At 50.5% G+C, this 17,183-nt stretch overlaps 1 protein-coding gene across 9 annotated transcripts in view; it reads right to left on the reverse strand.

The window, feature by feature from the left end:
• Positions 1-17,183, reverse strand: part of ZMYM4 (zinc finger MYM-type containing 4) — a 1,284,131-nt gene that overhangs the window by 383,843 nt on the left and 883,105 nt on the right. The gene's annotated exons all lie outside the window — the stretch shown is intronic.

Below are 17,183 nucleotides of genomic sequence, written 5' to 3' on the forward strand. Positions count from 1 at the left end.
ATTTGGTTGTGCTTTTGCTGCCAGAGTGTCTATCGTTGCAACAGATACTGCTGCACGTGGGCAGGCTGGAGATGGGATTTGTTGTAGTTCAGCGAGAAACCTAGACTGTGCAGGAGGTGAATAGTGCGCGACATGTGGCTGGCACATTGCTGGGCTGATTGTGCTTGTATTAGCCAGTCATCCAGATATGGATAGACATGTATATGCTGTCTTCTGAGGTGTGCAGCTACTGTCGCTAGGCACTTGGTGAACACCCTTGGGGCTGTCGTCACCCCAAAAGGGAGGACCTTGAATCGGTAGTGCTGGCCTAGAATTGTAAACCTGAGATATTTCCTGTGTGCCGGGTGTATAGGTATATGGAAATCCAATTACCACTCCGGTGCTGGTACCACCCTTAGGAGAAGAACACGAACACAAAGATTTCTTTGATCACTGCTGGCCACAATGACTTTTTATTTTGCTAGGTGCGGGATTTCTTTAGTCAGGATGACGCGTTTCGGCTAACGAGTGGAAATATGCGTCTTTGAGGTTCAATGTTGCGAGGAAGTCTCCTTGACTCAACAGTGGCAACACCTGCTGCAGAGTGATCATGTGGAAATGCTCTGATAAGATGTATTGGTTTAGGGGTCTCAGGTCTAAAATTGGTCTGAGAGACCCGTCCTTTTTGGGGATTAGAAAATTCAGAGAGCACACCCCTGCACCTTGGTGTTCTAAGGGTACTAGTTCTATGGCCCCTTTTTGTAGCATGCTGATTACTTCCTGCTGCAATAAGTGTAGGTGTTCTGCAGACATAGGACGTTGTCTTGGGGGTATGTTGGGCGGTGTGGAGATTAACTCTAGTCAATAGAGTGTTCTGTTTAATTCAGATACTCTGTCCATCACCACCCCCTTTTCTGAATCGTTTTGTCCACCATAAGCGTGGAAGGGTATACTCAGATGTGAGTCCCTTGCTCATTGCACCATCAGGATTCAAGCAAGCTGGGCCGAAGACGGCTGTAATGCCAGAAACCGGTCCCCGGAAGCTTGTTTCCTTCCCAGTATAAGAATTGGCTTGGTAGTTTGGTCTGCCCTGTTCCCATGATGCACTGGGCCAGGGACAGACTAATTTGCATATAGCCAGGTTCTGAGCTGGGATGGTGCAGTGAGCTAAAAAACGGTGATGGATCAAGCCCTGAACTGTTGACTGGGTAAGAGTGTTCTGTTTAATTCAGATACTCTGTCCATCACCACCCCCTTTTCTGAATCTGCTTAGTCTGTCAGCATTTTCGTTTAAAACTCCTGGCAGGTGCTCCGTCTTTTGCAAAATCCCATGATGGATCGGCCATTCCCAGATTTCTTGAGCTTCTTGAGACAACAGGAGAGACCTGGTCCCCCTTCTTTGTTCACGTAATGTATGGTTTTCCAGGCCGTGAGGAACGAGGACACACTCTATCCCAAAGGCTCCTGATGGAGGTTGGGGAAAAAAACTAGGCATGCTCTTCTGAAGGTGGGGCAGAGGTGAGGGAGGAGGCGGAGGGAGGTTGCTGAGCGGAGCCTTCCTCTGTATCTACTCATGTAGGGCCAGAGCAGTGGATTCTGCTATTGTTCTTGACTGCAGCTGATACTGTTGCCTATTATGAAAGTAAAACCCATGGCGAAGTAACAAACGCCAGAATTGATGGTAATCTCTGGAGGCTTAAGATGGTTGCACGCCTAGGAGAACACTCTTTACTGGTCTTGAAGTGTTTTAACACGGAATCAACTGTCGCAAAACAGACATGTTCCATCGAAGGGTAGATCTATCAAGCTATTCATCAAGCTATTTTGGACACCTGCAGAGAAGGTCCATGTTCTCAGCCAGGCGTGTCTCCTGATCGGTACCTAACACTTGATAATGTCCTAGAGCAGTTCTGCCTGTTCTGAATCCCTTATTGAAAGTGCTGATGCATGTCTTCCGGCACATGAAGAACCACTATTGGGCTATAACCGACATCGCATCGGTGAATCCCACAGGAGACAGTTGACATTCATGGATTTTAGCACCATGCTGCCTATAGAGAACTTCTTCTCCATGCCTCTAGGTGCTTTAACTCTGTCAGGTGTCGATGGGAAGTTCCCCCCTACTGTCCAGAGGAGAAAGCCTGTATCAAAAGGATTTCAGTTTTAGAGTGGTATCGTGAATCATCCGGAGGAGGGAAATATTGACAGGGAATCCATCGGTTAACAGCTGTTGCAGAATGAGGAGTCAAAGAAATGCTGGGCCAGAGCTGCTGGTGCTACTCTAATTGGCGTTGGAGCCATAGGCATGGGCTTTGGTTGTCCGTATGGTATTGAAGAGCCCGAGTTGGTGTGGGGGGTTAGACGTTGTCAGTCCTAGCACCAATGAGTCCGATGGAGATCAATACCAATATGGGGCTAAGTATAGTGGAACCATCATAGTGGGGCAACACGGGGTGGGGGTGGGGTGCACTGGCTCAATGTCAACTAACTGCAACTTCCAGGACGAAGGACCTGTGAGAGAGCGACTAACCTCTGGAGTCCTTTTTGCTCTTTTTGTGTTTCTCCTACTTAGCCCCAGAACGAGAGGATGGAGACTTCCAATAGTGTATGGAACGCTACAGACTCAGATTGTCCTGTTTAGCCAGAGCCATGAAGTGCAAAGAGCTTTGAGGTGCATGCTGTGACATTAAGCACAGACCTGGGAGTCGTGATCCAACCCCAGGCGCCAAACACACATGGCATGAGGATCCATAATGGACATCTGTCCCTCGCAATCTCGACAGGGTTTGAACCCTGACCTCTTGGAAGGACACCTGGTAATGCAGTTAGTTTTAAGTTTTGTGCGGAAAAACTCCTCAGAGAGAAATCTCTGGATCCGCATCTAAGATGTAGAAAAAAGGGAACTGATGTAGTGCTAGGGCAGGGGCTATACAGCTTCACTGACGTCCAGACACCATTTCCAAGGTCAATTTGAAGCCTGCACCCCCTAATGACTTCGCAAGCTTTGAAGTTTCCAGATCCAGCTGGACGTCTGTGTTTGTCCTACAATTGAGGAACCTACAAGTAAAAGAATTTATCAGAAGGACGCTTGTGTCTGCAGAACCACCTTCTCTGGGATGAAGGCGGGTTAACGCAGAGAGCCTGAAGTAACTCACGCCGCACCACGGAACAATTTTGATACGGAGGAGAAGCAAGGGGCAGGTGTGAAGTGGTTCAAAAAGTGAACACATCAAAAATGTGAGGGAGAGGGAAACTAGTGTTGAAGACCCTTAATAAAAAAACACATCACAACCAGTGACCTTAATATGGAGTGCTGGTCTGGCAACGGCAAAAAAGCTGAAAGGCGTCAAAGGTACCCCTAACTGTGACCAAAGCAAAGCCTTGCTAGGCAAAAGAACACAAAGTCCGATAACTTTGACAAGATGGCATCAATCCCATCCGGAGGAAGGCCAAAGCAGTTGCAACTCATTCTCCATGCATGAAGGCAGAGACTGCGAAGACCCAGGTGCAGAGCCCTGCTCCGTTGTTGCAGAGGGGCAGCCTGATCAGAGGACAGATGTTCAAGCAGAGGATTTCTGGATATCATACTATTCAATGCCCAATCCAGGGGTGGAGTGGTATAGGTGGAAACCAATACAGGAGACCCGAGTTCCACTCTGGGCAGAAAGCACCTCCTAGGGAGAGGCGCCTTGTTAACCCCAACACTATATTCATCTGGCAAGTGTTGTAACAGGGTCTCAAGTGTATCGTAATGGCCCTGTCATATCTGGCTAAGAGTGCCTGAGTGTTGGAAATGCGCCTGATATTGGCCGCTTGAGCTGCCACCCTTTTCCCTGATGCTTCTAGCACTTTAGATTCTTTGTCAGGGGGAGGAGCATCACCCGTTGTTTGCGAGTTTGCCCTCTTCCGGGCATTGTAAACAACCAGAGAGTCCAACGGCAACTGTCCCTTGATGTAGGTAGGGTCCCCAGGCGCCGGTTTGTACTTTTTCTCAATTCTGGGGTTTATCACCCTGGCCCTTGTGGGCTCTTTAAAAATGTCTCCAGCATGTTTTAAGACACCCCTTAGCATTGGCAGAGTCTTGACAGTTTTCTCTGAGGTGGAAAAGGTGTCAAACAAAAAATCCACTTCAATAGGGTGAGCATGGAGCTGGACATCATGATTTTTGGCTGCCCTTTCAATAAGTGCATTAAACACCGCTGAATCTTCAGTAGGCGAGGTTTTTACAGCATACACATTACTGTCTGGGGCAGTGTGTGGAACTCCTGGGTCAGCAGCGTCTGCCCAGGGTTCATTGTGATCTTCAGGATCAGTGTCTACAGGATAATTGTACTCCTCATTGTCACCTTCCCCGTCTCCACATCCGAGTAAGTGGGCGAGACAGGAGCAGTGTCTTGGCCATGTGGTGATATAGGTTCGACAAGAACGGGTGATGTAGTTGAATCCTTCTTTTTCAATGGAATTTTATATGACTCCATAGGCTGTTCCGGGGCGATCTTTTGTTTGTAAATTGAAAGTCTACCCGTGTTGGCGTCGATGAATTGTTCCGACTGCTCTTCAAGCGGAGGTTGTCGATGCTTAGTAACCACTACCGCAGTTGTGGGCTTCGGCCCCGTGGACACCTTCTTGGACGCTTCGACGGCCGTCTTAGGGGCAAAGGCCTTAGGTATCACTTTCGGCGGTAGCGTGAACTGGATGGGCGCCGACGATTTTTGAGGTTTACTGGCTGGCTTCGTTGGTTGGAGTATCCTTCGGTCCGACAGTCGAAGCCTTCTCCTTAATTCGTTTCAGCGATTCCGACACTTGCTTCGAGAAGGAGGCGGACGGCTGCGTCGACTCAACGGGTTCCTTCGAGCCACCGCCAGGCGTGGACTCTAGGTTCGTACCACTCTTAGCCTTGTCTGGTCGACGCGTAGGATCGAGAACCTTTTGAGCTCCGAGTCCTTTGTTTGTGTCGACGGCCTTCGGCGCAGATTTTTTCGGGTTGACGTCCTTGACCAGTTTTTTCGGTGTCCCAGTCTTCGGCTCAACACCCTTTAGCGACCTCTTGCCAACAAACAATTTGGTCTAAAGGAATATTATTCCCCCATTGTTGCAAAACAAGGGCCCGAAATGACATGAAAAAAGACAGATACTAGTGTCTCTTTTGATAATTTTCTCCACACCCACATTAGGTGGTTTTATTTGTGTATTTTTATTTGTGCATTTCATGTTTTTTAATTGACCACTCATTGATACTTATGTATTTTTATTCATAATAAATTGTATACTTTTTTAATAGATTGTTTGTGTTCCTTTCTGGTAAGTGTTCTCCCATTCAACAGGATGCAAGATATAATGAATGTTGTGGATTGTGTTTGTTAGTTTGAGTCCTGATTTAGGAGCAGGAAACAATATCTCCCATAGGGAAAAACTTCTTGTTTTACTTTTCAGTATATTGGTGCTCCATTTCCCTACGGGTTATTACGAGCCCCTCTCTTTCATTTATACATATATCTACAAAAAGCCTACTTCCTTAAACCCCTCTAACCCAAAAGAGATGCATTGACTACGACTGACAACTCTAGGTGGGGTAGGGTGAGGGTTCTGACACTGATCCAAACATGGTCCAATAACTGCCACTGTAGATCTCCTACAAGATATGGAAGTGGTCAGTGAGGTCCCCTTGATGTTGGACCCGCTTAGACTTAAGATCCCAATGCAGAGCCCACATATGCCACCTGGCATGCTTGACCAGCAGGATGAAAGAGCCATCAGTCCCATTAGCTCCAGAGTCAGCCTCACTGAAAGAGCGGTTTGATAGACTGAAAGCCCTAGACTCTCCATGACTGGGGAAAGGCAAAAAACGAACTGTGTCCAGAATGGTCTGATAAAAGGGAGCATCTGAGAATATGTCAATTGTGACTTTGCTACACTGACATTGAACCCGAAAGGTTAGCCATTGTCTGAAAGTGGTTAACGACTGCCTGGGGTAAGCCTACCTTCAACAATTGGACATCACATGACAAACCAGTGGACCACTGAGAAGCGTGGTGGCATATGGCAACACTGGTGCCAATGGCCTGTCAAATGGAATTGGTGATGTCCAAGCCACAACAAATTGTGAACTTGCTTGCATCATGACAGTCATGTATGACTCTTGTTAGGGATTTCTGGGACACTTGGGAGGACAAGTGTCTCATTGAAGGGCAACAGTGGCTTGGAAGATGTTTGCCCCAACTCAAAAACTCATGTTAGAACACTGTTTTGACCTCCCAGGTGGGGGAGCTGGAGGACAAGAACTTGAGCTGCCCCACACCACCATGGCATAGGAAGAGCTTTCCTCACTGACATGCCCCAAGCATGATAACAGTCCCGACTCAAGGAAAGAATCAAGGTCACTGGCTTTTTGAAGGCAATCATTCCAATTCTCTTTGTGTTATGGTGGCACAATTTCTTCACTTCACCTTTGTATGAATCTGTGCCAAATAAGGAATGCAACGCATATATTCTTTGTCAAGGCGGCAAGTCAAGCGGGGAGGTGGTGCCTCGATGGAAGCAGACTTCAAACTTGATCAAGGTAGTGCTAATTGAGTTTGACAGCCTCCCGACGTTGATGGGAGTCTGACTTGGCATTGAGGATCTGGGGACCGTCAACAAGCAGATGGCCGCCTTCCTCGAGACGAACGGATCCCTCGACCCCTCACAGTCCGGCTTCCGAGCCAATCACAGCACCGAGACCGCCCTCATCGCCGCCACCGATGACATCCGAGCCCTGATGGACAATGGAGAAACAGCAGCCCTCATCCTCCTAGACCTCTCCGCGGCCTTCAACACGGTCTGCCACCGCACCCTAGTACAGCGCCTCAGCAACATCGGAATCCAGGACAAGGCGCTGGAATGGATCATCTCCTTCCTCGACGGAAGAACACAGAGAGTCCGCCTACCACCGTACAAGTCAGAGGCCTCCGAAGTCATCTGCGGCGTCCCTCAAGGATCATCTCTGAGCCCCACTCTCTTCAACGTCTACATGAGCCCCCTCGCGGCCATCGTACGCAAACACAACCTCAGCATAATCTCCTACGCCGACGACACCCAGCTGATCCTCTCCCTGACCAACGACCCCGCCTCCGCCAGAGCCAACCTGCACGAGGGGATGAGAGAGGTAGCCGAGTGGATGACGACCAGCCACCTGAAGCTGAACTCGGACAAGACGGAGGTCCTCATCCTGGGCTCTTCCCCCTCCGCCTGGGACGACTCCTGGTGGCCTCCCGCCCTGGGCACCGCACCCAAACCGACAGACCATGCACGCAACCTGGGCTTCATCCTGGACTTCTCCCTCTCCATGACCAGACAAGTCAACAACGTCTCCTCGGCGTGCTTCAACATCCTACGCATGCTACGGAAGATTTTCCGGTGGATCCCCACCGAGACCAGGAAGACCGTCACCCAGGCCCTCGTCACCAGCCGACTGGACTACGGCAACGCCCTCTATGCCGGTACCACCGCCAAGCTCCAGAAGAGACTCCAGCGGATCCAGAACGCCTCAGCCAGACTCATCCTCGACATCCCACGAACCAGCCACATCACCGGACATCTGAGAGACCTTCACTGGCTCCCCGTCAACAAGAGAATCACCTTCCGCCTCCTCACCCACGCACACAAAGCCCTAAACGACCAGGGCCCGAGCTACCTCAACAGCCGGATCAACTTCTACGCACCCAAACGCCACCTCCGATCAGCCAACCACGCCCTCGCCGCCGTCCCCCGCATCCGAAGAGCGACTACGGGAGGAAGGTCCTTCTCCTACCTGGCCGCCAAGACCTGGAACTCCCTCCTGACCGACCTGCGCCTGACCCAAGACCACCTCTCCTTCAGGAAGAAGCTGAAGGCCTGGCTGTTCGAGCAGTAGCGGCACCCCCCAACCCCCCCCCCCCCCCCTCCCCCCCCCCCCAGCGCCTTGAGACCCTACGGGTATGTAGCGCGCTCTACAAGTGTCACTGATTGATTGATTGATTGATTGGCAGAACAGGTGCCAGAGGAGGCCCAGTGGTGGATTCAGAGTATAAACTGGTGCAGAGGGTGAATCTGCCGGCATAAGCCCAGACTAAGGGGGACTCTGCTCTTTATGGCCCAAAAGCATGCCAGAGGAAGACAGTAGGGATCCGAAGAGTCAGAGACTGGCCTTGTGGAACTCTTCGATTTGCCTTGGAGTTGCAAACAGCTCCATAAACTCTGGTTAAGCCAGGACAACTTGCAGGAAAGGGTCCAACTTTTATTGACTTCAGGAGCGAGATTACACGGCATAGTGATGCTCTAATGCATTTGCAGAAGTCCTGCTTGGATTTTTGGGTGCTTTTTCATAGATTTATATGAATACTTGGAACCTAACACAACTGACCCAGGGAATTACTTCTGGACAATAAACGGGAACCCAGAGAAACCCTGTGACTTGGACTGGTCTTGATGCACAGACTTACTGTGCTTGGCAACAGTTTTGCTTTGAGGTCTTGTATGACCTTTGGGTTCACTGACACACAGTTACAGCAGGCCTGAGAGTGGTGGCTCGAAACCAGGCACACAGGCATTTGTGATAGTACTTACCTGTTATTTTGGGAGGTGCCATTTACCTCACACTGATTTTGGATGAAGAATGGTCTCAAAGAGATGAGCGGTAGATCTATATCAGCATCTAGAGGAACGGAAGGAAAAGAACTGACATCAGCACGTGGGTTTTGTAACTACATAGGACCAGCATGTAATTTCTGGACTGGAACTGTATCAGTGCGGAGCTGCACGGTGCCACCTACAGGTGTGCAGAGGCACTGCTCAAAAGTTTACAGGTCCAGTCTGATGCCTGAAGAATACTTAAAAGTTGAGGAATTTGTGGTTAAAAGTTGTGAGAAGGTGGCCTGATATGCAGTGGTCACTATTCTAGTGCCCACTATGTATCAGTCCAGCAACCCTTATTGATGATTGGTTGTAAGTCAACCTTATAGACCAGCTATCCTAGTAGCATGGATACGAGCAGTCTAAGGCTAAAGACTCGAGAGGGCGTGTTAAGCCAGCTGTTTACCACACATATACCCCTTGAATACCCAGTGAAAGGACACCACACAAGTGTTATGAAAATAAACAGTTATTTATTTAAAGATCACAACAGCCCTGTACTCTTTATGAGGACAGGGTACTAAGCACAAACCAAAACTCTTACAAAAATACTTAAGTTAGCACAGTATATACAAATGCCCGAGGGGCACGGAAAACCATATACTCTGAAAGTGGAATGCGAAATTCCTAGCAGGTAAGTACAGTACTAATAGCTTTTGGAATCGCTAGGACTTGACTAGGGAATCGTTAGATTACTTCTAGGAGGCCTAGGGGACTCGGGTGCAGTGTGTGCACTCTCACGCGAGATGCGGGACAAAAGTCTATGGTAGCTAGGAATTAGAAAGTTAGTGTTCTCGGGCGAACCCGACCTGGTAGGGAGAAAACGAAAGTAGATTCTGACCCTTGGATAGTGAGGCTATGCTGGGGCACCGAAATGCCGAAGTTACCTAGCCCAGGGGCTGCAGCTGCATAGGTCTGAAAAGACGTCGGGAATCCTCGTAGACGGACCAGGAGCCGGAAGAAAAGATGCTGGCCGGTGACCAGTGAAGAAAGTTCAGTCGGATCCAAGCCTGGATCTTGAAGATAGATGACACCTGAAAGCAGAGGGGACCAAGTTCGAGACTACTAGCCAGTAGTCAGTGGGCACCAGGAGGGCACCGGATGGTAGCCACCTCGACTAGGTGAGTGGGTGACGCTTGACTCGAAGATCTCACGGACCAGGAGGCGTTGTCGGCGACCAGGATGGAGGATCGAGCTGTCCCACGAAGATAGAAGCTGTCGGCGTCGCTGGACCCAGGATTGGGCAACAAAGCCTTGGCAAATTCAAGCCCACGCGGTGGACCTAAAATGGCGTCTGGAGTGGACCAGGAGGGTCCGGGGTGCCTCTCTCGAAGAAGGAAGCAAGGGCCAGCCTGGAGCAACCAGACCAGCAGAAGAGATGTCGTCGGGCGTCGTTCAGAAGGCCACAAGCCAGCCGGCTAGTAGCCAAACAACGCGGTGCACAGCAAACAGCAGAAGGGCCCCACGCCGATCGTGGAGATGCAGGGAGGCTGGCCTTGGGTGCTGGAGCTGCGCAGGGTCGGGGCTTCTCGGACCCCAAAGCACTCACCAGTGGAGGACACGGTGGGCTTGCAGTAAAGATGTCGTGCAGTCTTGGCGATCGTCGGTCCCTTGAGGTCTCGTCGCACTCACGGTTCTCAGCTTGGCTGTAGAGGTGAGTAGAGGTCAGAGGTGCCAGGGAAGCCGGGTCTCGTCGTGCTGGGTCGTCGGGTTCGTGATGAAGGACTTGCAGCAGACCGCAGTGTTCTTTAGGATGGTGCCTGCGGATGCAGGGTGACTACTCCTTAGCCACAAGGGAGAATCTTGAAGAAGAAATCGTGAAGTCCTTTCGAAGAAAGTGGTATCTTGATTCCAAAGATGATCTAATTTTAACAGGGGGCCCGCTCCCATCTTTATACTAAAAAAGGGGGCTGACCCGGTGACTAGGTCCTGCCTATGGGTGGGACTAGGTGGGGGGTGGTTACACCCCTCAGCCATGCCGGACTTCCCCAGGCCAGGGGCTGGTGTGCCCCTGGAACTGGTTCAGACCGGCCTATGCGTAGTGAGCACCGGGGTGCCACTCAGCAGTCACCTTCCTGTAAAGCCCTGCCTACCCAGGATACACAAAACCATGTCTGGGACGGTGCTAGCACCGCCCCTGACAGGAAACCCTTTGTCCAGGCTCCCCTCGCTGGAAGGACTCCCAGCTGCAGGGGGTCAGACTCGTGTCTGTGGTGGCAGCATCCATTTTGTGGAGCTGAGGCTTCAGTTAACTTTAACCGGGGTTCACAGTTACATACATGTCGTGTCCCTCTAGAAGGGTGGAATGCTAACCCCGTCGCCAGAATTGGCGAGGGGTTAGTATTCCAATTCGTATGACACCTTACTCGACATGTTTTGATAAAGCAATACCAAAGTTAGCATTTAACCGCGAGGATTATAATGCACTTAAGAGTATATGGTATGCGATATCATGGAACAGCTATTGGGACTTGATTCCGCAAGCTGCAGACAGGCTCAGCTCATGCCAGAGCACCATCTCACACGATTCCAAGCACTCTGCCTTCAGGATTGTCAAGGCCTGCCATAGGAGTGACTGATAGGAATCTGTGTGTCCATTTTAGGGTTAGGTATAGGTATACTACACCTACAGCAAAGGGTGATTACACGACTTTGCCCCAGCTGTCATGCAGCCAGTTGTGTCAAATTTAGGAGGCCAGCCAGGGGTGGCATAATACATGCTGCAGCCCCTGGAAGCCCTGGGTACACCCATGCCCTGAGTTACAGGGTCTGATAGGGTGGCCCAGTACCAATTGGAAATGTACCTAGGGTACATGGAATCCATTTTAAAGAGAGAGCAGTAGGCCTGGGGTCCTGATTGGCAGGGTCCCAGGTCGACTATGTCCAAAACCAGCTAAAACACAGGGCAAAAAGTTGGGGGCAACCATAGTCAGGATGTACCTTCCTACACAACCCCCCCCCAAACGAAAGGAGATAAGGCTATCCTTGTCCAGGTAAGCCTCTATTACCTAAGTGGCCATATAAGGAAGTACCAGCTCTGGCTTGGTTTCCCCCTGTGTCATGGTCCACTAGGCAACCCCTCACCCTAAGGGTATCTGAGGGTCTCCACCATAGGGAATCTCTGTCTCTGGTGTGTCTTGGGAAAGAAGAAGGCTGATGCTGGGATGGAGTGCTGAAGTGAGGCTCCTCTACCTTTGGGCTCAACTTCCTCCAATCACCATTCATCATGTGTGCCTTTCTTTCTTTAGCTGAGATGCACTGAGCTCTCAGGGTCAGCCTCTGGCTACCTAAAGCTGGAGGCTGAGTCCCTCTGTTTGGCTTACTGGAGGGACAGGTCAGGTCTGGGGCTTTTAGGCCCCATGTTTGGCTGTGCCCAACAGTGTCCAGCTGTGGGAGTTCCCTAACTACTTTTAAGGGGGATCCCTCAGGAGTCTGTTCTATTTTCACTTGGCTAGGTTTGCCAGCTTCAGTGATCCTAATCTGCTGATTAGGGGGTTCTTTTGGACAGGGGGCCCTTTGGGGTCCACTACTGGCCTCCCTGGTCTCTTCAGCCCTGGGCTGACTGAGGCAGGGTAGAGAGGTGCAGGTTACCTGCTCCAGACTGGGTCCCACCTGGGAAGGGTCCACTGCCATCAGGGGCTCTGCCAGGCTAGGCCTGACTACCTCTGGGGCAGTTCCTTCAACAGGGGTAGAGTCAGTTCCCTGAGGAGGCTGGCTCTCACCTAGTGTCTGGGAGGGGGAAGACTCTTCTTCCTCCTCAATGCTCTCTGTTTGAGTGGAGTGATCCATTGTTTCAGGCTTCACAACCTCACTATCTGTCTGAGTAGAGGCTGAGACCATTTCAACCTTGCCAACCTTTTCAGGAGGGCACTCTGTCTGTGTTTGGGCTGTGACTGTCACAGCCCTCCTATCCTGTTCTGAAAAGTCTGTCTGAGCCTGGGCAGTGGCTACCACTGCCCTTCCAACCTTTTCAGGGAGGAATGGTGCTTGGACTGGGGCTGTAGCTATTACTGCCCCACTAACCTGTCTGGATAGGCCTATCATTCTGGAATGAGTTTCTTGTTCCACCTCAGCCCATGCTGAGAGTTCCAGGTCATTCCCCAGTAAGCAATCTACAGGTAGGTTATCTGTCACTGCCACTCTCATGGGCCCTGTGACATTACCCCAGCTGAGCTTGACTACTGCCATGGGATGCCTTCTCTTCATTCCATGAATGTCTGTCACCTGATAAGTAAAACCAGGGGTCAGTTGAGCAGAGGGGACCAGATGGTCACTCACCATGGTGAGGCTGGCCCCTGTGTCTCTGAATGCCTCAACTTTCTGACCATTCACTAAAACTTCTTGTCTATACTTGCCCAAAATGTGGGGTCCAGTAGTGAAGTTGGCAAACCCCATGCCAGTCTCACAGACAAGAGTGTGGTCAGGGAACCTGGCTAAGCCATAGTCCTCCTGATTGCCCAAAGTAATGCCCACCACATTCTTGGGGGCACTCCCACCACCTGGGGGATTACCACTAGTGGTAACAGGAGGTTTAGGAGTATTACCTGGGGGTATGTTTCCCTTATTACCATTTTTAGGGCAACTGACATCACTTTTGTAATGACCCACCTGTTTACAGGTATGGCAATAAGGTTTCTTTTGTTCTGAAGGAGTGTTCTGGGACCCACCACCCTTGTTGGAGTTTTGGGGCCCTTGGGAAGTCTTCTCTGAGGATTTATCCCCACCCTTCTCTTGAGGCTTGGTTGATTCCTTTTTCTGGTCACCACCCTGGTTTTTAGGCCTAACCCTGGTTCTGACCCATTTGTCTGCCCTCTTACCCAATTCCTGTGGAGAGGTCAACTCAGAGTCTACCAGGTGCTGATGTAATAGCTGGTTCTGACAATTACTTAAGATTTGCTCCCTCATAATTAGATTATACAATCCTTTAAAATCAGTAACCTTACTACCCAGTAGCCAGCCTTCAAAAGCCTTAGTGGCACAATCAACAAAGTCAGTCCAATCTTGAGACTGAGTTTTCTGGGTGTCTCTGAACAGCATCCTGTATTGTTCAGTGGTTAAACCAAACCCATCAACCAGTACATTTTTCAAGACTTGGTAATTGTTAGCATCCTCCACCCTGGTGGTGAGGAGCTTATCTCTACCTTTACCATCAAAGGAGAGCCACAAGATAGCTGCCCACTGACTTTGGGGAACACCCTGCACAGTGCAGGCTCTCTCCAAAGCAGTAATCCATTTGTGGATGTCATCCCCTTCCCTAAAGGGGGGCACTATCTTATTCAGGTGCTTTTTATCAAAACTCCTTTCCCTATTGCTAGGTTTATTGCTGCCACCAGTGGGAACTAGCCCACATAATTCTTGCTCTCTAGCAAGGGCAAGTCTCTCTTTGGCCAGGGCAAGTTCTTCCCTTTCAATCCTCAGTTTGACTGCCCTTTCTTCAGCTTCATACACTCTCCTCTTAGGGGAAGACATTCCTCTGTGAGAAGAGTTGAGAGAGCCATTGGTTCGAAAGGATCTGCTAGAGCCTCTTGATAGAGACCTAACTCGTCCATTCCCAATGTTAAGCTGACCTGAGAGTGGGCCCAGGAGTTCCCCAGTACCAAGCTCATGTCTGCTTAAGTTGGACCTGCTTAGTCTGCTGACTTCTACCTGTCCCTTATCTGCCTCATCCCCTGATAACTCATCCTCATCCTCAGCAACATCTGCCTCAAGGAGGGGATGGATATCAAAGGGACCCTGTAAGGAGGGCAAACTTCCATCTGGATTAGAAGGGTCTGGGTTACCAGCCCTACTGGCATCATAAGCCTCTAGGAGACCAATCAGAAAGGAAGTGGTGGGGTTAGACCCCTGTTTTAGTTTCCTGAGAGTACACACTTGTCTCATCTCATGGAAGCTAAGAGCAGTATATTTTGAAGGGATGACCTGTGGAGGGTCAACTGACACAAGAGGAGACTCAGTGTTTCCTCCTGTGACCGACATACTGCTTCTAGTGTGGTGTAAGTGATGCACCTACCTACACTATGTGTTTACCTACTGATCCCTTGCTAAGAGTTGCAGCCAAGGTGTGCTAAGCCTTGAGGAGCTACAACAGCTGGTTCAGTAGAACTCAGAGTATTCTAAGCTTTAGTTATGTGTACCTAACAGTACTTATGTGATCTTTCAACAAGATATTCTTAGGATACGTGTGGTAAAACAACAGCAAGCTCAAATCCCAACCGCTGCTCACCAATGTGAGAAGGTGGCCTGATATGCAGTGGTCACTATTCTAGTGCCCACTATGTATCAGTCCAGCAACCCTTATTGATGATTGGTTGTAAGTCAACCTTATAGACCAGCTATCCTAGTAGCATGGATACGAGCAGTCTAAGGCTAAAGACTCGAGAGGGCGTGTTAAGCCAGCTGTTTACCACACATATACCCCTTGAATACCCAGTGAAAGGACACCACACAAGTGTTATGAAAATAAACAGTTATTTATTTAAAGATCACAACAGCCCTGTACTCTTTATGAGGACAGGGTACTAAGCACAAACCAAAACTCTTACAAAAATACTTAAGTTAGCACAGTATATACAAATGCCCGAGGGGCACGGAAAACCATATACTCTGAAAGTGGAATGCGAAATTCCTAGCAGGTAAGTACAGTACTAATAGCTTTTGGAATCGCTAGGACTTGACTAGGGAATCGTTAGATTACTTCTAGGAGGCCTAGGGGACTCGGGTGCAGTGTGTGCACTCTCACGCGAGATGCGGGACAAAAGTCTATGGTAGCTAGGAATTAGAAAGTTAGTGTTCTCGGGCGAACCCGACCTGGTAGGGAGAAAACGAAAGTAGATTCTGACCCTTGGATAGTGAGGCTATGCTGGGGCACCGAAATGCCGAAGTTACCTAGCCCAGGGGCTGCAGCTGCATAGGTCTGAAAAGACGTCGGGAATCCTCGTAGACGGACCAGGAGCCGGAAGAAAAGATGCTGGCCGGTGACCAGTGAAGAAAGTTCAGTCGGATCCAAGCCTGGATCTTGAAGATAGATGACACCTGAAAGCAGAGGGGACCAAGTTCGAGACTACTAGCCAGTAGTCAGTGGGCACCAGGAGGGCACCGGATGGTAGCCACCTCGACTAGGTGAGTGGGTGACGCTTGACTCGAAGATCTCACGGACCAGGAGGCGTTGTCGGCGACCAGGATGGAGGATCGAGCTGTCCCACGAAGATAGAAGCTGTCGGCGTCGCTGGACCCAGGATTGGGCAACAAAGCCTTGGCAAATTCAAGCCCACGCGGTGGACCTAAAATGGCGTCTGGAGTGGACCAGGAGGGTCCGGGGTGCCTCTCTCGAAGAAGGAAGCAAGGGCCAGCCTGGAGCAACCAGACCAGCAGAAGAGATGTCGTCGGGCGTCGTTCAGAAGGCCACAAGCCAGCCGGCTAGTAGCCAAACAACGCGGTGCACAGCAAACAGCAGAAGGGCCCCACGCCGATCGTGGAGATGCAGGGAGGCTGGCCTTGGGTGCTGGAGCTGCGCAGGGTCGGGGCTTCTCGGACCCCAAAGCACTCACCAGTGGAGGACACGGTGGGCTTGCAGTAAAGATGTCGTGCAGTCTTGGCGATCGTCGGTCCCTTGAGGTCTCGTCGCACTCACGGTTCTCAGCTTGGCTGTAGAGGTGAGTAGAGGTCAGAGGTGCCAGGGAAGCCGGGTCTCGTCGTGCTGGGTCGTCGGGTTCGTGATGAAGGACTTGCAGCAGACCGCAGTGTTCTTTAGGATGGTGCCTGCGGATGCAGGGTGACTACTCCTTAGCCACAAGGGAGAATCTTGAAGAAGAAATCGTGAAGTCCTTTCGAAGAAAGTGGTATCTTGATTCCAAAGATGATCTAATTTTAACAGGGGGCCCGCTCCCATCTTTATACTAAAAAAGGGGGCTGACCCGGTGACTAGGTCCTGCCTATGGGTGGGACTAGGTGGGGGGTGGTTACACCCCTCAGCCATGCCGGACTTCCCCAGGCCAGGGGCTGGTGTGCCCCTGGAACTGGTTCAGACCGGCCTATGCGTAGTGAGCACCGGGGTGCCACTCAGCAGTCACCTTCCTGTAAAGCCCTGCCTACCCAGGATACACAAAACCATGTCTGGGACGGTGCTAGCACCGCCCCTGACAGGAAACCCTTTGTCCAGGCTCCCCTCGCTGGAAGGACTCCCAGCTGCAGGGGGTCAGACTCGTGTCTGTGGTGGCAGCATCCATTTTGTGGAGCTGAGGCTTCAGTTAACTTTAACCGGGGTTCACAGTTACATACATGTCGTGTCCCTCTAGAAGGGTGGAATGCTAACCCCGTCGCCAGAATTGGCGAGGGGTTAGTATTCCAATTCGTATGACACCTTACTCGACATGTTTTGATAAAGCAATACCAAAGTTAGCATTTAACCGCGAGGATTATAATGCACTTAAGAGTATATGGTATGCGATATCATGGAACAGCTATTGGGACTTGATTCCGCAAGCTGCAGACAGGCTCAGCTCATGCCAGAGCACCATCTCACACGATTCCAAGCACTCTGCCTTCAGGATTGTCAA

Source organism: Lissotriton vulgaris, chromosome 2_1, assembly GCF_964263255.1.
Source record: "Lissotriton vulgaris chromosome 2_1, aLisVul1.2, whole genome shotgun sequence".
Classification (NCBI taxonomy): Eukaryota; Metazoa; Chordata; class Amphibia; order Caudata; family Salamandridae; genus Lissotriton; species Lissotriton vulgaris.